Here is a 22263-nt window from a genome sequence, read left to right on the forward strand (position 1 = left end):
CCTTTGTGGATAAGGGCCTTGGAGCTGAGATGACACAGTTCACAAACATGGGAGCCAGCTATGGGGAACAGAGTGAAGAGGTGGGGAGCCAGAGCCCAGAGTAGACTGTGGCTCACCCAAGGGCAACAACACAAGAGCAGTCTCCTCCCCCAAAGCACTGGGTTGAAGGACAGGAGCCGAGCATCTCTGGCCACTGTGGCTGGGAATAAATAGCAGCTGGTGTATTTCTCTGCTACACAGGTCATTACCCACATGAGTGGCCCACAGGAAAAGAAGGAAACAATTACTTTGAGGCCCGAGGACAAGATAAATATAAGCCCAGATCACAGGCTTCTGAAGACGACTGGCATTGACTGGCAGCCAAAAGAAGGGATCTGTGACAGAGCTGAGGGCCATCTTGGGCTTTTGGGTGGCGTAATGAGGTGCTGCGGGAAGCAGGGCAGAAGAGCAGAGGGCAGCAGGCCAAGAAATCAGGAGCTCCGGTCCTGGGATCAGAGGTTTTAATTCCATCATTTGCAAAACCCAAAATGTAAGCAGCTGTAAGAGGGATGCAGAGAAAAGTGAGGAAAGGGAGCAGCACCAGGTCAGACTTTGGTTCACGTCTGAAATAAACCTTTAAATGGCACATGCCTTAGGCAAGTCAGTCTTAAAGCCTTACTTTCCTCATCTGTGAAATGGGGGGTAGGGGCAGTCCTGCCATAGAGCACAGGTGAGAGTTGAGAAGGACAAGTAAAGATGCAACGTGATGTCCAGCAGATAGTGGAACAACCAGAGTGGGAGCCTGTGTCACTAGAAGGGGCTGGTCCAGAAACATCTGTAAATGCTTCCTGGCCCAAATTCCTTCTGGGGAGGAGGGTGGGGTATAGGGCACTCTTTGAAGTTGGGAGTGGTCTTGTCCCAGGTTCCCTGCTACCCAATAGGGCTTTCCACCTTAGCCCTGATGTGGCACATTTTGTGCTGTTTGGATTTCTGAATTATCTGAAGACATTTGGTAAAATACAGTAAGTATATTTTTCATGTGCAAAGTGTTTTTTTTAATGTGTGTGTGTGTGTGTGTGTATGTGTGTTACTAGGGATTGAACTCAGGACCTCACATTTGCTAGGCAAGCACTCTACCATTTGAACCATGACACCTCCCCCCAGTCCTTTTTTCCTTTAGTTACTTTCTGTCTGGCTGCCTTGTACCGCAATATTCCTTCCTACACATCCTTTGTAGCTAGAATTATAGGTATGGAGGAGAACGCCTATCTCATTTTTTGAAATGAAGTCTCACTAATCTTTTGTCCACACTGTCCTTAAGTCTCAGTATTCCTCCTGATTTGTGCCCTGCAAGGAGCTGAGCTGGAATTGCAGGTGTGTGCCACCATGCTGGGCTGTGCAGAGTGATTTGAGGAACATTACCTTCCTGTGTCATACCATTGTGATTTTCCTGCTGCCAAAAGTCTCACCTGAAGGCCAGCATCTTGACTCCTGGGGCTAGACAGAGCCCTTCAAAGTACTTGCCAGGGAAACTGTCATGGAAGCCACAGAAGATGGCCCATGACCACACCTGCTGTTACCACCCATGCCACAGAGCATGGACAAGAATGAGAACAGTTTTCCAAGCGGCTAATATATTCAGGAGATTATTCTCGGTGTTGTACCAGCTTTCTGTGATGGCCAATATTGTTAGAGAGGAGAAAATGGAGGCTCAAATATCCCATGGGGTTTACCAAGGCGAGGCAGGGATGTAACATCAGTGACAACTGAAGAGGCCTATGTTTGAGCTCAGGAATGGAGGACATGCATTCTTCAAAACACATTGCTCTCTCTCTCTCCCCAGAAAGAGAACAGAGATTCCAGGTCTGTCTCAGTGAGTTTGGGCTCACTGATTTGAATGTGTCCTCCAAAAGTTCATGTGTTGGAAACTTCGTCTCCAAGTTCATGTGTTGATAGTATTTAGAGGTGAAGCCTTTGGGAGGTAATAGGGACCAGATGAGGTCATGAGGGTAGAGCCCCCATGTTAGCATCAGCTGCTTTATGAGAAAAAGACACAAGAGCTGGCACATTTGCTGGGTCTCCCCATGCTATGATGCACCATGAAGGCCATCCTCACCAGATGGCCACGGCCCATGGACTTCTCAATGTCCAGAACTGAGAGCTAAATAAATCTCTGTTCTTTATAAAGTGCTGGCTTAAGGTGTTTTGTTATAGCAACAGAAAATGGACTACAGCAGGTTGCTATCACAAAGTACCATCATCTGTGTGGCTTATAAGCAATTAAAGTTGATTTGTCACAGATCTGGAGGCTAGCAGTCAGATGCCAGCATGGTGCCAGCATCTGGTGAGGACCCTGTCCTGGGTTGCAGATGGCCATCTTCTCACTTTGCCCTCACATGGGAGAACAAGGGCAAGTGTTCTCTGGGCCACTTCTTACAAGAGAACTAACTAGTTCCATTCACAAGGTCTGCACCTTTAAGACCTAATCACCCCAAAGGCCTGGGAACATCAGTTACCACAGTGTCATGGGCACAGATGATGGGGCCCATCCACCCTCTGGGCTGTCACAGCCAGGCAACCAGTCCAGGGTCATCTGCAGTTTGTCCCTCCAGGACTGAACTTCCCTTGCTAACACATGGACTTGAATGGGCTGTGTTCCTTGCTCAGGAAAAGATGGAGCTACAGCAGAGCACACATCGGGGCACTGTGGTCAGAACAGTCAGTAGGGAATCTCCTCCAGGCAAGCACAAGTTTTTCCATACTGTTTTCTGCCTCAGTGAATCACTAATTTTAGCAAGTCTCGGTGTATTCAAGCTATATTGACAAACTACGCTCCAGAAAACCCACAGTTCTGAGTCTGCAGTGTGTTCTGTGCCCGCTGAATTGGCCAGACCAAGCCAGCACCTGAGGTTTTGGGTACATGGAACCATAGCACAGGACACTTGGCAGGACAAGGACTATGCCTGGGGTACCTGTCACCCCAGACCAGCATGAAGTAGGGGCTCAGAAAAATGTCAGTCGGGCTGACTGGAAGAGACTTAAATTTTAATCCAAAGGTCAGTACCATGTTTGAAAGGTAAAGGAGAGGGCAACACTGGTGTATACCAATAAAGAAGGCACGGGGGGCCCAGAGGGAGGTTAAAGGACTTGTACAGTCAGTGTGTCTGTGAAGGAGGACTTGGCCACAGTTTCTAATTTTTCTGATTAGATATATGTTTATGTGTAGATATGATACACAGTCTTATGCTCCAGTTGTCTGTAGCTAGGAGTGATACTATATTTTTAGATATTTGAAGATGAAATATATTCGTGCATGTTACACATAGAAGTCCTCCAATAAAAGAGTAGCTTTCTCTGGCCTAGAACAGCTCTGAGGAAATGAAATTCCTACAATCTAGTCACAAATCATTCCATAAGAAGTCTTAAGAAACCAATGTTGGGAAGTGGTAACAGAAGGGAAGGTGATGAAGGAGACACGCAATTCAGGACAAAATTTTAAGTGTTTCGAATCTATGGGAAGAGTATGAAGAAGGGACATATAAACCCCCAAGGAGCAACTGAAATAGAAGGATGAACAAAATAGTAGTGCCTAACCTGTGGCAGGGTGTGACACACAGCGGGGTTAGCCTGGGGAGGCAGACCTTAACAGATGAAAGGCAGAAGGGGATTTTTCTCATCTCAGTTGGTGATTCTGTCACCAGAAAAAATAAATTCTATTCCAAGCTGAAAAGTAGGGTACAAGCATCAGTAAGCAGGAACAAACTGGAGCACAGGAAAGATGTCACAATGATGTAGAATACTGGCTTAGGACAGACCCTTCACCTAGATCTGACTGCTCACTCACAATTGGGATTTGTGTTTTAAAAAAGGAATGGAGCACAATGCCTGGATCGTGAAGATGGGCATATATGGGTACCATTTTCCAAAGCAGAGCCAGGAGGGCCAAGGATCAAATCATCCTACTGCTTCTTACAGTCCTTCCTTCTGCTTCTCTCCCTTCCACAGGAGAATCCTCAGGCGCACAGCTGGAGTTGCACCATCAGCATTCCCAGCTGTCTGCTCCTCCAAAAGGCTCTTCCCTGACTGCACTTCTCGGGAATGGCACCACCTTCAGACCCAGTTGCTTCAATCAGAGTTCATAAGACATCCCTGACTCACCCTTTCCTCCACCCTCACATCTTCCTCCAGATCATCTCTTCCCACCTGCATCATCCCAATGACTGCTCCCCAGGTCTCCCACCATGCTTGTTCTCAGCACAAATCCAAAATATATGTTTTGGATTTACATTTCCCTCTAAGTGTCCTACCCTGGGGTGCAACTCTGCACACTCGTTTTGGCTGTTCTCCCAGCGTGCACAGCATCCAAGTTCCCTGGCCTTTCTGCACTTCCTGGGCCACATGCCACTGAGCACGCAGGCATTCTAGGACTTGAGCCCAATCCATTCAACTGCAGCACTTCCCACCACCTCTCTCCTCCTGGATCTCAGAGTAGTCAGGACTCAGCTTCTGTTACCAAATGCCAGTGCTCACTGCTGACTGTCCTCCAGAAAGGCATAGAGGGACAGTGGTCAAGAGTGTGGACTCTAGCCAGACTCCTGGTCTAGTAGCACCATGACTGTAAGACATGGTCACTGGACAGTTCCATAACCTCCCAGTGGTGCTAAGCCTTCATCTGCAGCATAAGGTCAATTCATTAACAGCTCTCACCTCACAGGGCTATTTGGAAAGTCAAGTGAGCAAATCCCTAGGAAAGGAAGTTACATGTATCCCATTTTGCAGTTGAGTAGACTGGGGCTCAGAGAGGCCAGTAATTTAGCCAAGGGCACCCAGACACAAGGGACAGCCCGGCAGTCTTATTCCAAATCCCACATTCCTGACCTCTAAGCCACAGGGACTACTCAGGTTTCAGGGGGAACCCAGCCCTGAGCCACCCTATTCAGCCAATAGCCAACACCTAGACAAGCTGCTCTGAAGGTGGCTTGGGAAGGCAAGAAGCGTGTTGTTACTTCAGCTCAGCTAGCTATAAGACACCCTAAGCATGAACAAAACTAGGTCAAAAGAATTATTTCTGGGATTACAGGAAACCTGCATGACTATCGTAAATGTGTCTCCTAGCATTTGCAGCCAAATGGCTCCCCTGAAGGGCTCCCTACTATTCTTCATCTTTCTCACCATGTCAAATGGCTGTTCCTGACTGGAATGAGCAGTTCCCATTAGCAGCTTCATGGTCCCATGTAACTGTCCACGGGCATGATGAAGAGGGGAAGGGGTGGGATTAAATGCTGACTTTGATGGGTACTGAACTCCCCCATTCTACTTCAGTACCACACTCAAGAGAGCAGATGTGTCCCCTGGGCCCCACCTGTTCCTCCCTGGGCCCCAGTGTTCTCCGGTTCCCCTCAACATGACAACTACCTGATGGTTCTTGTATGAACAAGGATCCTAACTTCCACCTCAGGTCACTTTGGGCTCCCATTTCAAAATCTCGTCTCCCTCAACCTCTTCTCATTGTACAGATGAGAAAACAGAGGCCCAGAGAAGAAACTGGACTGTTCCAAGTCCCAGAACTGTGTTAGTAGAGACCAGTGCCACAGACCAGGGCTCCTGGCACCCTGCTGGCTGCCTTCCTACCCGACCACAGAGAGGGCTCTTGAGACACCCAGAGATATTAGCCTCCTGCAGTTGCTGTAACAAATCTCTACCCACTTGATCTTCAAACATGGGAAACAACATGCCCTCCATTGCACAGAGGCACTGTGAGGCATGAGGTGGGAGAAAGCCACCAGGCACCAGGCTCAGTCACTGTGTATGCTGTCTTTCATCCTCACAACCACTCTATGAGATAAGTAGAAAGTAACCCTTATCAGTTACTAGCTGGGGGACTTGTATCAATCAAATTCTACTTCTTCATTTTAAAAATGGTCACCAGCAACTATTTCTCCTGCCCAACTGCACTTCATACCCATTGACCAACTTCTCTTCTTTCCCCATCCCCATGCAACCTTCGTTAATGACCATTCTACTCCCAGTTCTGTGAGTCTTACCTTCTTTTAGGTTCTTCGTACATGTGACACCATGCAGTGTATGTCTTCCTGTGCCTGGCTCATTTCACTTAGCGTAGTGCCCTTTGTGTTAACCCATGTTGTTGCAAATGACAAGATTCATTTCTTCCTCAAGGTTGAATAGTATTGCATGGTATACATGTACCACATTTTCCTTGTCCCTTCATCTGCTGAGGGACACTTAAGTTGTTCCATTTCTTGGCTGTTGTGAACGCTGCTACAATGAACGTGGGAGTTCAGGTGACTCCCCAATACACTGACTTCATTTCCTTTGTATATATATCCAGAAGTAAGAATGCTAGATTATATGGTAGTTCTAGTTTCAATTTTTTGAGAAATATCCAGACTTTTTTTCCAAAACTATTAATTTATATCTCTGCCTACAGTGGACAAGGGTTCCTTCCTTTCCACATCCTTGTCAATACTTGTTATCATTCATACTTCTGACTTTAGCTATTCTAACAGGTAAGAGGAGATATCTCATTGCAACTTTAATGAGAACAAATGGGGACCACAGCTAATAATAATATAGTGTATTATTTTAAATACTTAAAAGAGTGGATTTTAAGTGTTTTCACAACAGAAAAAAAAGACAAGTATTTCAGGTAATGGGTATGTTAATTAGACTGATTTGACCATTCCATGTGTATACATGCATAAAAATGTCACATTGTGTCCCGTAAACATACACAATTATTGGTTGTCAATTAAAAAACAAAAATGTAAAGACGGCAGTGAGAATGTCTGCTTTGAGAGATCCTCCAAAATCAAAGATAAAATGTGTATGGACATTTCCTATCACGGTGGCACACACAGACAGAGAACAAACTTTTATCACCATGATCACCAGCACCACCACCTCCATCACCATCATCATCACACTTCCCTTTATCAATGTCTACATCTGATTTTTTAACAAAAAATCAACACTATTTCTCCTTTTGTAACAGCCATGAGTCCAAAACTCACCTCCAATGTACCCAATAGTTGTATACCTGGAAGTTTATTTTAGCTGCATGCAGGAAGTTTGTTGTCTAAAGGAATCCCTGCGGGACTCCTTCTGTGAGGTTTAAGATCCCCTGGCAGTGAATATTACTCAGTTAAGGTATCTGTTCCACTCATTTGCATTCACGATCGTGTTCTAATGATTAAGTGGGGCACCATTCCTGTCATCTCAATGAATCTGTGTTTTCAGCCTTGGTCGTATTCAGTCCCATTGACTGGTTGTCTCATTCTCGGATTCTTAGACAATGCCTGAATTAATTCAGAATGTTTTGGTTCTCCCAACCACCATGATGTGACAACACAAGGAAAAATTGAGAAGGAAATGAATTCTATCCTTAAACAATGCCCAGGTGCAATGAAATACAAACACAGACACAGCAGGAAGAGTGGCTGACAAGACAGGATAAGCCATTGACGTAACACTCAGTTCTGCCCCAGTTTTGCAGGAGGCTTGGGCTAGGATAGTAAAGACACATGCTCTGGAATCAAGCAGCCCTGGGTTCAAATTTCAGTTCTTCCTGTCCACCTGGGGTGGAAGGCTAAACACTGAGACTCAGTATCATGGGCTGTTTTGACATAGTAGCCTAATGGGAACACTCCCTCCCTCCAAAGGATGATATCCCTTAGATAAATGGTCCCACCTATCAGGGGGACTGGGCACAGACTCTCTCACCACTGAGTAGGGGATATAGTTCCCTTCTGTCCACAGAGCTATTAAAACAAGCCAACCACATCTTCTCATAGGAACCAGGAGAATCTTTTGATACTATAGAACCTGTCTCCCATAACCCCTAATTTGCTCAGATCCTGAGTGCAGTCCTTGTGTGTGGACCTTAGTGGCACATGGTGACCTCCTCCGTGGATGGTAAGTATATGTGAATTATAAACTGCTACCAATCTAAGCTGTCCAGTGTGGGGTGTCAAGTTTAGTCATTCTCAGAAGCCAAAAACCTAAGGTGGGACACCATGCCTCACATTTGGGAAGACTGACACGCCCGCTGTGTGAACATGGACAAACCCTCTGAGCAATGATTTCAACATCTCCTAAGGAATAACAAAGCCTTCCTTGACAATAACCAAAACACAAATTCCTATAATCTAACTCCAGGTACTCTCCCACCATAAACATTGGGTGCACAGAAAGAAATAACCTTTGAGCCTGGACTATGTATTTCCTCTCACTCCTTCCCTTCCATGCATAAACAACACTCAGATTTCTGAGAGGGGTTGCCTGGATTTCTTCTAACTCTAACATTATATGTGTTATTATTAACCAGAAGACAGGGAGCACAGGGTCAACTCATAAAGCTACTGACATAAGAAAGAAATGTGCATGCCAGCTAGAGAGGCTGGTATAGATCAGGAAGGGCAGAGAGGATGCATCCCATATTCAAAATCTGAGCAATTGTTGTTGCTCCCCATGTGCTGTCTTGAGAAGGCCTGACAGCAGTGGGTTGGGATTGATTACTGATGCTGCTGTGGTTTGACCCCAAAGGTTCATGTGTTAGGTTGGTCCTCCATGTGGTGATGCTGAGAGGGGGCGGAGCCTTTAAGGGTTAGGACCTAGTGCAAGGTAATTAGGCCATGGGTGCATCATGCTCAGAAGGGATTAATGCTGGTCTCCAGGAGTGAGCTAGTTCTCACACTACAGAAGAGCAAGCCTGGTCCCTGAATCCCTCTGGCTTCCAGTCTCACCATGTGATCGCTCCCTCATACATGTGCTCCTGCTATGATGCCATCTGCCGTGTGTGATGCAGCCAGGAGAGACTCACCAGGATGTTGACTCAATGTTCTTAAACCTCCAGAACTGTGAGCTAAAAGAAACCTCTTTTCTTTATGAAGTATCCAGCCTCAAGGGCTTTGCTATAACAGAAAACAGACCAAAACAGATGCCAATGGTTGACTGGTGGTATGCATGAGCAGGGATGTGAGCTGAGACAGTGGCTGAGAGCATAGTGTCCTTCTCCCCTTGACAGGCCCGGAGAAGCCCCACCACTGGTCTTGTACAGGGCCCTGGGACTTTAGTCATCCTTTTCTTATGGCCTCATTCTTTCAGTCTGTAAAATGAAAAATCTGAACTCAAAGATCTCTGAGATCTCATGTCCTCTTTCTTGCCTGCTCTCCTTAACCTATTTCACAACATGGTGAAGGGCCAGGACCAGACCACTCCTCTTAGGAAGGGGACACAGGAAACCATCCTGAACATCCTCTCGACTGTTTGTACTTTTTGCCTGGTTAAACTTAAAATCCTAGCAGGTCTGACTCCAAAGGAAGCCTCAGAAGCAAGAGGGTTGCTGCAAGCTGTGTTTGCTCTCTGCAACAGCAATTTAAAATGTAAAAATAACACCCTTTGTTCCTGCAAGGCTTGGGATCCTAGAGGCAAAATCAAAGAATCCAAAGCCTGTGCTTCTTCCAGATTCCAGGGGAGGGGGAAGACCAGGAGCAAATTCACTCCCACTCCCAAAGAGCCTCTGAACAGAGGGGAAGTCAGCTCAGGTTCATCCCCAAGAGCCCAGATCTCTTTCCAATAAAATGGCCTTTAATCGCTTCAAAGATTTTTATTTAAAATCCCCCGTGGACCAATTATAGGCAATGCTTCCTAGCCACGATCTCTCTAGCAATCATGCCCATGCCTTCTCGCTCATGCCTCAGCCTGTGGACGCTCCCTGTGTCACTCCCCATCTTCTCCCTGTGACTCCGATTCAGAGCATGTGTGTCCCCACCCCTGTGTCTGTCTCTCTACCTCTGGGTGTCTGTACTTCTGCTCTCTCTCAATGCCCATCAAGCTTCCTATTCAAGGCTTTCCTCTTTGTTGTCTGTCTGCCTCACTCCCATCTCTCTCCCTGAGATTCTCCTTTCTCCTTCTTCTTTGCAACCCTTCTTCCTCTTTCTCAATATCAGAGTCCTCCACCTATCTAAGTTTTGTTACCATTCTTTCTGCCTTCAGAGAAGTCTGTTCCAACTTGGAATGACTGTCATGGCTAGTCAGAAATTCCTTAGAAATACACCCTCTGAGCTACTTTTGCCTAAGACAACTTATTTACAAAACATTATTATAATAACACAAACAATTTAAAACGGCAATCACAGACTCTGGTCCCTGGAAACAAGCACAGGAAGATTACTCAGCGTCCTCTTCCTACCCCCGTCACCCCATGGGGACATGCACACATGCACACTCACACGCATGCATGCACCTACATACTCATACATGCACATACCACAGCTTTCCATTCTATGGTTCACTAAAAATGATTAATCCCTAAAATATGACCAGTCTTGTGTTTTCTTTTATTACATCTCAAAAATGGAAGGCATGGCAAGGCATACCATCTTTTTAATTTGTGAAATTTTCTCTCACCAGAGAGAAAAATGCATCTCTTACTGAGATGCATTTTAGAACATCTTTTCCCACTGGCACAAAACTACATTCACTCAGTGAAACAAGCAGGTCTCAAGCACTTGTTTTCTGGGAGCTGACATATGAGGGCATTACCCCATGTATAAGACAGGAAGTAGCAGAGGAGGCTCTAGGGAAGTCAGGAGGATCTGTGTTTGGCCTCTACTTAGTTGTTAAGGGATGGATTTGCCTGTGCAGGCCCTCTGCGGGGAGACAGATGCTAGCATTTCGATTAATGTTTTATATTTTTCAAACATTATTTGAAAACACTCCCCAAGGACCTGTCTGTCTGAATCCTCACAAGCACAGTAGCAGGCACACCATGGGTCAATGAGCCACAAAGGGGTGTGGATGGTGCAGATAATTCCAGGTTTGGAAACATCAGGCCTTGTTACCTGTACAGCCTCAGCCCCCGGCCCACACCTGACTCGTGCAGACACCCACACATGAGGACTGAATGAATATCTTTGTGACACATGAAGTGGAGCCATCTGTATCTTTATTTGATGATTAAACTAACACAGAAAACGTAATTCTGTGGATATGGTCACCCGGCTAACTGAAGAGATGGAAATATAAAAGTAGTCATTCTACTCTGATTACTTGCAGGACTGGGGAAGCAAACCCAGGGCCTTACATACTTGAGGCAAGCACTGTACCACTGAGCTACATTCCTAGGCCATAGCCTTTATACTGTGAGATTCCTTCCACCCCATTCTCTTAAACACTGATGGGGTTTCCTGGCATCCCAAAGAAAAAGCACTTGCAGGTTCATACTCAAAAGGTTGTTTCCATGTCATTTTGTGAAATAAAAGCAAAGAGTCCTAAGAATGAGAGCTTCCCAATCACCCTGCCCAGAGGTCCTCTACTCACACTTTAGGTCAATTGCAGGTCCATTAGGAACCACTGAAGCAAGCTCCTCTACAGCATTCTTCCAACAAAGTGGTACTAAAGATCAATGAATCAGGAGTCAGTAGCTCTGGCATCTGCCTTGGGTGTTCAGCCATCTTGACATATGACTTGGGTTAACTCACTTACATTCTATGGGATCAGTTTTCTCCCACATGAAATCGAGTTATTGAACTAGGGGATCCACCAGGGCCTTTCCTACCATTCTAGTCTGACAGGCTATGGAATTTCAAACCCATTTATAAGCCTCTTTGTTCCCAAGGATGAAAATCTGCAGTCAAGAGCAAGTTCAATAGAGAAATCTACTGTCACAAGCCCCTCCCCATGCATTCAAAACAGTGAGTCAGTTTTGGAGAGTGTTTTACCCATCACAGTGCATCTCTCCCACAGGATAGAAATGGGAAGATTTTTTTCCATTTAAACTCTCAAAAGCTAACAAGGCAATGCACACCTCTCAGTGGCAGCTCAATTTGTCCTCCCTTCACTATCCCATTGTGACCTACTTGTGGCTAAGAAGAAGACACTTAGCCTTACTGCATCTCACATGTCCATGTACTCCCCTGGTACCAACCTTGGGGTTCATTCACCACTGACTTTCTCCATTTAGCCCAACAATATGCTGCACAGTAGAAATCTTGGGCTGAAGCTCTGACTTTAGGCATAGGAGCAGCCCCTCATCATCCACCCTTGATTGGAACAGGTCCAGAATCTTCTTTCCTCAGACTATTCCTGGGTAGTGACAAACCCAGCTCATCCCAGCTTCTAGAAGCCTCTCACATCTCTTGAAACCCCAAATACAACATGTAAGCCTTCTCTTATTCAGTCAGGACCCATGCACCTGATGTTCCCTGAAAGTCATGTCCTTGTCCTGATGTGGACCATCTCCAGGCACCACTAACCCAGGGGAGGCTCCCACACCTGTTGCAAGAATCACATTATCTCAGGATTCAAAGAGATAGGGGACAGCAATGGTCAAACTTGTAGATCCAGGGATCAATCCCCTTACAATATTCCTGCACAACACCTAACCATGTTCTACCTTCTCATGGTGGGTGGACGTACTGCAGGAACCTGCCCAGCAAGGCAAAATGTCCTCACAGGACCCAGCCTCTCCTGTTTTACAGGTCTGATGGAGCCTGGCTCATCTGAGAAAGGATCCCCACATAAGTACACATATGGATTCAGCTATGGTCTAAGTCCAACCAGGTGGTTCCACAGCCCAAGGCTGGGAGGAGAGAGAAATAGATAACATTTTCAGGCTGTGCATAGGGACACTTCATCTCCACAGTCCTAATGAAAACATTTCTATCATTCCTGCTAAGACCAAGACTAGCACTAGCCTGAGTAGTACCCCACCTTCCATAAATATCCAAGAGGGGGAATCATAGGAGGCCAACCCTGTGCTCTCCATCTAATTCAGCACAGCCTGAACACTTTCCATTGTAGCCTTCATCTAGATTCAACGCCCAGATTCAAACCTCACTTACTTTGGCATCACTAACTTCACCAGTTTGGGCAAACGTTGAGTAGGGAGTAGAGGGGTAGGTTTCTGAAGGAGGGAGAAGGCCAGTTAGGAGGCTGCCGAAGACCTTATTGGAATAATATTAGAATGCAGGAAGTAGTGTTCAACCTTAATGTATTTAAATAAATTCTTGATAGATTTAAACTCTGGACTTGAAAACAACATGTCCAATATTTTGACAGATTGTAGTTTTGTTATGTCTCCAGTCTTTGCCATATTCATTTTCTGCCTTAGGCCCCAGATGTCTTAGCTGGTCACATCTCTACCACTAGGGAGCCAAGTTGCCATGGATTCTCACCCTGGCCCTGGTTAATTTAATTCCAGTTCGCTCTGCAAACATGCACAGAGGGCCTGCCAAGTGCCCATCCCATCCCAGGTGCTGTGGATATAATGAGTGCAATGTGTTCTCTCGGGATCGTGAATTTCCATTTTGAGTCAATGGAAAAATAATGAGCAAACTTTGAATATGGGAATCAAGTTAAATGAAACCAGTGTTTTTATCTGTGGTTCTCAATGATTTCTTTCAACAACCCCAAGAGACAGGTGTTATTAAAACCAGTTCAGACAAAGCAAAACTAATGCCCAGAGCTGTGAAGCTACAATGTTCCCCACCACCCCTTAAAGAGGATCCCTTCCACTTCTGCCTTGGACATCAGAACTCCAGGCTCTCTGGCCTTTGAACTCGAGATTTACACCAGTAGTCTTCTAGATCCTCAGGCCTTTGGTCTCAGGCTGAGAGTTATATATCACTGGCTTCCCTCCTTTTGAGGCTTAGACTTGAACTGAGAGATACACCATATCCCAGGGCCTCCAGCCTGCAGATAGCCTGTTGTGAGACTACTCAGGCTTACATGAACCAATTCCCCTAATAAATCCTCTCTCATATATCTATATCCATATCTTTACCCATGTCTGCATCTATTCTATTGGTCTGTCTCTGGAGAACACTGATCAGTACATTGTGACTCCTCTAATGCAAATCCACTTGCCTCCCTGGCCTGCTTAGACATTCATCATTGTTAGCCTGACTCAAGACCCCATGCACCATCTAAGCCCTGCCTGCCTCTCCTCTCTCACATCCTACCTCTGTCCTCTGCTCAGACATACTTTCCTTAGCTGTACTTTATTACAATTTTTTAAGTGCCTATCTTCTCCACTGGACCAAAAGCACATCGAGGGCTGGAGTTAGGATGTGTGGCCAGTATCCAAGTGATTTTCATGGAGCCAGCACAGGAAAAGGGTCAAAGAAGTATTTGTTAAACAAATGACCCTGTTCATCCTAAGAATAATTTGCCACCATATGAAAGGAACACATGGAGAGGTACAACAACTACCTAACCCCAAATTCTGGGATAAGTAAAATCATTAAATGAAAAGTTCTTATTTTAAGTTACTAGGATTATTGGCCTCTTTTGATGCCCAAGGTGCAGTCCTGTACCACATAACATTTCACTCAACAATGGGCCACATAGCCAACTATGATCACATATTATTTTGCCTTGTTATGTCAGCTGTCTTAGCTTGTGTAATACAATCATAGTGGAGGAGAATGGGAACAGGCATCCTGAATTCTCCAGCTTGCCTCAGGCTTCATTATGAGGGTCTTGACTGGAGATAACTAAGAAGTCAGCCCCATTGATCTGGACCATTAGCCCCTACTGGCTATCAACCCAACAAGAAGCCATCACTATTCACTGTTTGTGGAAACAACACTGTGTAATGTATGATGTGTGTTTGCTCTGACTCTGCAAAGAGGGACCAGGCACAGCCAGATGCCTCTCCATTTCCTTCCCATCTGCTTTTGTCCCAGCCATCAAGTCTGTGTTCATCTCTGACCATGAACACAGCAGTCTAAATTTCTGAAAATCATAGGGATGAAATCAAGGTTGGTGGGGGCGGAAGGGCTGGACATTGCCTTTGGGGAAGTTGAGGGAAGCTGATGAAGGTGTGTCAAACTGATTATTTTGTTTTGTTAGTATATTCTTTAATAGTAAGCTAATATTTCCATTTTAAAGATGTTAATTTGTGATCAAACTGGCCATCACACTTATCCTGATCTGTTTTTCTCCATAGTTCTTATCACTATTTAACATACTACAAATTTTCTTATATTTATTACCTGTCTCCTGGGCTACAATGCACATTCCATGAAGACAAAGGTAATTTTGTCCTTTGCTCACAGATATATTCCAAGACCCTACTATCACATGGTAGATGTTGAACACCTATTTGATGAATGCATCAAAATGATGTGAATACAAAAAGCTGCCAGGAGTCACCTCATATAAAGTTAAGGGGCAATCTGGATGCTTAAGGGAAGATACTGACATCAGAATGGAAGAACTGTGTATGGTCAATAACAAAAGTTGCCAATGTCAACAATAAGTGTTAGAAGAGATAAGAGAAAATGGTTTATTGGGTCATGGAAATAAGGAGAGACTTCTGAGAGGTGGTGACACAAGAACCAGCTAGATCTCGGAGAGCTGTTAAGAGTCAGAATTTCATGGAATCAGTGTGAACCTATGTATATTTTTCTAACTCTGAAAAGTTCCTGGCCTCTCCCTCTAAACTTATGGCCTATCATGAATTAGAATCATCCATCTATAAACATGTAATAAGCATCCAACAATTTCCAGGGCTACTGTCTCATGCCTGGGTGTCCAAGGATGGACCGGCATGGGCTGGGTGGGGGACCCAGGCCCACAAGCCCATAATTAGGAAAGAATGTGAGAAGATCAAGGAGCTGAGTGTGGAGGTGAGGTTGGGAACCTTCCTCTTGACTCAGGGCCTACACCTTGAGCCACTCCACCAGCCCCATGCCTTTTTTTGCGGTGGGTTTTTTTGAGATAGGGTCTCACAAACTATTTGCCAGGGCTAGCTTTGAAACTTGATTCTTCTGATCTCTGCCTCCTCAGTTGCTAGGATTACAGGGTGTGGGTCACTGGCACCTGGCTCTAATAGTACTTTTTACTGTTACTCCAACTCAGCAGTCCAGGACATACCACCTCTCTTGCATCAAGGTTGCTCTCAGAGAGACATCCTTTGAAGCCATCAAGGCTGACACTGGAAAAATCTGCCTCATGGCCCCAGAGCCCATTTGCATTTGAGAACCTTTACAAAATCATACTTACTCTATCCAGGCATCTCTTTCAGAGATCTTTAAATGACTGGTCATGTCAGCTTAATGTGCATTTGTGAGAGCAGAGATCTGGGAAAAATGGTTAAGTGATTTACATCGGTGTGTGTGTGTGAGAGTATGTGAGAGAGAGAGAGAGAGAAACCAATTCCACTGAAAGATATCCACAAGCACTGGTTTTGGGAATACTGGTAATAGCTTAGAGAGATGCACCTGCCCCAAGCAGAACTTGGTTGTCATGAAATAAAACTATTGAGCCACTTTCCTATCAGGCAAACTTTGTAAAGGGCTCACTTTCCTTGGATGCACTCAAGTCTCTTCCTGTCACTTGGACCACGTGGTCTCCATCCTTGGAGCATCAAGGGCTGCTTCTAAATGCAAGAGAGCAGTGGTGGGTCTCAAGGCCTCTGTGCAAAATCTACTCTGTCTCTCCCTCTCTCTACCTGCACTGGGCCCCCAGTCATCTCCCCGAGGAAAAGTCCTGCCTGCCAGACTTCTCTGCCATGTTGCAGCCTGTGATTACCAGAAGGAAATGTGTTCAGAAGAAGAGGCACTTGACCATGCTCCTTACCCACAAGTGTGTGTGGGGCCTGCTTATTGATGGACCAGTGACATCTCTGGGAGTGAGGGGAAAGAAGGCTAGCTGGTAGGACAGCCCTGGCTTCGGTAGTCTGGATGCTCTCTGGAGAGTTCATGGAAAAACATCTATCTGGCAAAGAACAAGACAACTGAGTTCAGAAGGAGAATGTAGTCACAGTCAGACTTTCTAAAACTAACAGTCTGCCTTGTTTCATATCAGTAGGAGGTTCAAGAAAAAACTAGGCTACAATTTTTGGGGTCCCAAAGAAGAGATTCAGCACTGTATATGGGTCTCTATGATATGACCTGACATCCATTCCAGCTAGACATATAATGCTATTTAACAACTTTTGGCCTTGCTGAAAATATGCCACCTAGGGCAGCCTTCAGCCACAGCGATGGAAGCTAAATATGGCTTCCCTTTGTACCTTCTTTCTTTAGAGTCCCCATACCCTGGGCTTCACAAATACTCATTCCTTTATCCAGCTCCCCATCACCCTCACACTCTGTACCAAGCTTTCCGCTGTGCCCATTTTTTAAAACTACATTTCAATATCCCATGTTCCTTGCCCATTTTTGCAAAGTCTAAACTTACCCATCCTGAGTAATGTTATTTCTGGACTGAGTTTCAAAGAGTATTCAGAACAAACTAGACTCTAAGAATTCAATCCATTTTAATGTACCTTTTGAAGCCTGCTGCACAGTTACAAATCACCGTTTCTATACCCATTTTAAAGATGGAGAACTCAGACTCAGGGAACAAAATGAATGGTCAAAGCCCCACAGCAGTGGGGCTGGATCTGCCCTCACAAATGGATTAATGTAGCTCTGGAGAGAGTGGGTTAGCTATTTTGGGAGCAGGTTATCAAGCAAGTTGGAGCTCTGGGTGTTCTCTCTCGCCTCATCTCTCACCACGAGATCACCTTTGAACATGACTGCTTCTTCTGCTCTGCTGTGAGTTGAAACTGCATGAGGTCCTCACCAGAAATGCAGAAGATGCTGGCACCATGCTCTTGGATTTCTAAAACTGTCAACCAAAATATACTTCTTTTCTTTACAAATTACCAACCCACGGGTATTTTGTTGTTGCAATAGAAAAAAGGACTCTGGTAGTGGCAGAGGGAAACTAAGGATGTCAATGGACTACAGTATGCTAATCAGCCGACCTGAAAATAGATTATCTTAGATTACTCAGATGAACCACTTGAGATGCTGTCATTGACATTAAAGATGGTAGAAGAAGCCACAGGCCAAGGAATGTGGACAGCCTTTAGAAGATGGAAAAAGCAGGAAAACAGATTTTGTCCTAGATCCTGTAGAAGGGGCAAAGCCCTGCTAATACCTTGTTTTGCCTAGTGAGACCCATTTTGGATTTCTGACCTCTGGACTTATAAAATAATTAATTTGGGTTGTTAATTTGTTAGGAAGCAACAGAAAACTAGTAAATATATGGTTCTTATTCTACTCATTCAAGTCTCTGCTCAGTCACCTTACAAGGGCAGGTAAATTGTCCCCCACACCCACAATTCCTGCTGCCCCTTCTCAGTTATCTTTCTTCACCAAAACTATCACTTCCTGCCATATTATATACTTGCTCATTTCTTTACCTGTTTCTGTCCTCCCCCACCAGAATGCAGCCCTGAGAAGTGGCCTTTGATGTCTTTCTCACCTCTATGTCACCACACTCAAAGCCATGCCAAGCTCAGAGTAACGTGCCATAAATAGCACACAGGTCGTGCTCACTATCCCACCTCACTCATGGGAAATGCAGGTTTGGAAAAATGGTATCATAACCTTTTCCTGCACCAGAGAGACAGCAAAGGATGAGGAGAATTGAATCAGCTGCAGATGCCCCCAACCTGGATTTTGACCTGCCTTTGCCACTTACCAACTGTGTAGATGGGGAGGGGCATCTTGGTGTCAGCACCCTCCTCTGTGACATGGAGAGCACCACCCTCACAGGATATGAAAGTGAGTCCAGCCTATAAACTGAATGGCCCAGACCACACAAGTCCTAAATCAAAGGTGACTATTTATCAGAGTAAAGGATGGTCTACTCAAAGAGATCCCATCCCACCATGAAGACATCAGGATTTTGCCTCTCATGTGTTAAAGTTTGTGGCTTGCTGGACACCCACCTGATCTGACCTCTTCATTCCCAGCACAACCACTGCAGGGGTAGTCTGCTTAGTCTTACTGGGGCTCCAAGCAGGGAACTAACTGGCCCAAAGCCCTAACTATGTTGTATCACAGCCCACACAGTCAGCAAGGTGCTGCCAGCATCATTTTTCCCACTCCAACACCTAAGGACCTCAAAATCACACCAAATTCTTTTGCCATGTCTCCTTTCCAATGTCTGAGCCATCCAGGAGGCTGTACCCCACTATAAGCCAGGCACTTTGGAGCATTTGTCATGGAGCTGACTTATGTTTTTGTGATTCCTTGAGTCTGCCTTTCCACTTGGCTATAAACAATGGAATCAGAATCAACCCTTGGGCTCCCCACTGACTTCAAGGATGCCTAGCACAGAGCCCGGTACAAGGGCTGCAGTGTATTTGTGTCATCCATCAGTGGCTGCAGAAATCAGCTCCCACAGCCACCACCAAAATTCTCCAATGTCAGTATCAACCAAGACAGGCCAGACTCCTTCCCCAGTTCCAATACCAGCTACCAGTTTGTCTGCTGCACTCTGAGCATAGAGGAACTGGCTTATGCACCTGAAAGGCTTGCCAGTCTCCAGCTGACCCCATGAAGCCAAAATATTCTCTCTTTCAAAACAATATACAGGGAAGCAAGCCCACCCCACAGCACTGAAAACACTTCACTCAAACACTTTCCTGCTTCTTATTTTATTCATAACCAGGCAACCTGAAGCTTTAGCGGGATATATTTTTTTCTCTTCTCCAGATTCAGAGAAAAAATATTTGAGATATTTTTAACTGAGAACACCCAGTCCCTTCCCCCACCCAACACCCTCTCCAAAATGATTCTGTACTTAGACATCCCAGTTCTGCCTCAGAGATGGGCTCCTGCCTTTGAAAGCTGAAGAGCTTGGGTTATAAATCCTCATCTGGGCTGGTAATCCACACAGAGGAATGACAAATGCTCTATTTAGCCCAATTTCCAAGGAAATTAGAAATACAAATTGGAGTTATCACTAAGGCCTGCTTGAGCTTAACCTTTGGAAATAGGGTGGGAGGGGGCGAGGAAGAGGCCTGGCATTTGACTGGCCTCTCTCATTGTCAGGTCAGCTTTGGTAGGAATCCACTCCCAGGATGGGCACTGCACCACCAATTAAACCCACGGCCCCCAGTTTTGAGCTGGCTTTGTTCACTGCTAAAGGCATTACCAAACCAGGTAAACAATCACTTCCAAAGAAAGTACAGAAAATTGCTTCTTTGTTTGGATAGATTCTAGGGCTAAGAATAATTTAATTGAAACATAGCATCGATGAGAATCAAAGGTATTTGAAAAGGGGTGGGGACAGAGATATCCACGTGTCAAGTGATAGCCCCGTTCTCAAAGTGTGTGGAGAAAAGGGCTTTGCCAAAAATCCATCACCCCACTAGTCACACTTCTCCCCAGCATCCCTTCCTTCCTTCAAGATCCACTGCCTGACTGAATCTTACTGGAAACCATCAGTCATCTCAACCCCAAACAACAGAGAACCAGGGCAGAGATGGCTTGGGCTACATTTTTGCTTTGTTTTCTTGATTTTGCAATAACCAATGAGAGATAAGCAAACAGTGTGAATTCAAATGGGGTGGGATCCAGGAGACTTGGGCTCAGGTCCTGTTCCTGTCCCCACTGTGACCCTGAGAAAGTCAGCAGTCCTTTGAGACTGTTCCCCACCAATTTGTCGTCTCAGTTTACTTAACTATACTAACTTCTAGACACTGCTCAGGAATTTAATCATCATCCTGAGCCTGTGAGACTAACTGATGTACGTTTCATTTTCTTCAGATCAGAAGCAAGACTGGAAGGCACAGAAAATATGGAAGGCTGCCCAACGTGCCACAACAGGGTGGCCAGGAATCTAGGGAGTCTGGCTGGAGCCCACTGCTGGTAGTAACTGGGACATGCTGCTATCACTCCATCATCCCTCCTTTCCAGTGGGGATCCAGAGAGCTCAGAAGATGTAGACACTGACTATGTCAATGTCTCTGCACCTGGTTCAGCCAATGTCCCATGGGTCCTTTCTCATCTGTTCCCCATGTGCTCCCTTCTGCCCTCCTCGCCCAGTCACCACCAACACCACTGACTCCAAGCGATGTTTAACTGTGATAGTCAGAGTCTATGACTGCCTATTACAACCAGGGTCATGCGTCCTGCTCCTGTGTTGTGTCACTTACATGTAAGAGAATCTATCATGTTGTTCCAACCTGTGCTCTGCGAGGGTCCCAGGGGGAATGCCGCTGCCCCAAGGCCAGGGTGTGAACTTGGCCAAGTCGTGTAAGTTTGTTGTGCTTCCTTCATTTGTAAAAGTAAATGAAATACTGAAACCTACTTCACAGAGTTGTGCAAGCTGAGTGTGTCAAAATAAGCCAAACTCTGGAGAATGCCTTGGGGAAAGTGTGTGATGCTAGGCATTACTGCTACTGTGGAAATGTTGTCATCAGTGTGTCACAGCCTGGCCCTGGGCCTCACTGCTCTGCGGGATGGCAGGTGGTAAATATGCAAAACTTGGTAGCATTGAACCTAGATTGAATCAGACATGGGACCTTAGTCACATCACTTAGTGTCTCCAGGCCTCTTTGTTTTATATAAAATGGAGAAAATAATAATTCCTGCCCATCTCTCCTGGTTAAGGAGATTCAATGAAATATGATGAGTTACAATGCCTTGGACCTTGCCACATAATCTAAGATCACTGAGCTTTATTCTTAGAAGGAAATTAACTGGTGAGATACCAGAATTCCTAGCAATCCTGTGGGTTAAGACCTTCCGGATAGCCTCAGGTATCATGTTCTACACCCATCAGGGTCATCATTTCATGCTCACAATCAAGTGCCCACTTTAAGAGCAGGGAAAGTACGTCTCAGGGCAAAGGGACCCACTGGTGTCATGGGAAGAGGTAGCATTCTCCTGTCATGTGCTGTCACTGTCATTTCATGATGAAATAAAGACTGGTCTTTCAGAAAGGAAGAGGGTCAAATACAACGTCAACAGGGTGAGGCAGCCATTGGCAAGGGGAAAAGATAGAAGGCAGGACAGGGCTCCTCCCGAGGCAGAATGGCGCCTTCTTCTCTGCCCCCTATCACCCACTGCAGGTTTCAGCCCCAGGCCTCACCTATCCCTTCCAGCAAACTCTTGGCTTCTCATGGGCAGAGACACATTACCTTTTATTTATCCCACACACCTAGCCACGTGACCAACGTAAGTATTTTTGAACAAAAATGAATGAATGGATGATACCACTCAACACCAAACAAGGATCATGTGAAAACAAACCAACAAGGTTGTGAATACATCACCACCAGGCCTCCAAACCAAATTAATTTTCCCTTTTCTGGGCCCCCAGATGTATTGTACTGCTATATTACAATTAGCCAAAAAACAAGTAAGTAACAAAAATCATTACTGTTAACATCCTTTAATGAGCTCTTACTATATGCCAGGCATGCCCACACAGAACCCCTCAAACCTTGCCACTGTCCCTTTTTAAGATGAG

At 45.4% G+C, this 22263-nt stretch overlaps 1 protein-coding gene and 1 long non-coding RNA gene across 2 annotated transcripts in view; both read right to left on the reverse strand.

The window, feature by feature from the left end:
- The window catches only part of Kcnq3 (potassium voltage-gated channel subfamily Q member 3), a 305224-nt gene that overhangs the window by 254205 nt on the left and 28756 nt on the right, over window positions 1-22263 (reverse strand). The gene's annotated exons all lie outside the window — the stretch shown is intronic.
- The window catches only part of LOC141421747 (uncharacterized), an 87161-nt gene that overhangs the window by 40675 nt on the left and 24223 nt on the right, over window positions 1-22263 (reverse strand). Inside the window, exon 1 of the long non-coding RNA XR_012446449.1 lies at window positions 1-22263. This exon is cut by the window's left edge and continues 18885 nt beyond it; it is cut by the window's right edge and continues 24223 nt beyond it. This is a non-coding gene — a long non-coding RNA (uncharacterized lncRNA).

The sequence above is a fragment of the Castor canadensis genome, chromosome 3 (genome assembly GCF_047511655.1).
Source record: "Castor canadensis chromosome 3, mCasCan1.hap1v2, whole genome shotgun sequence".
NCBI classification, from domain to species: domain Eukaryota; kingdom Metazoa; phylum Chordata; class Mammalia; order Rodentia; family Castoridae; genus Castor; species Castor canadensis.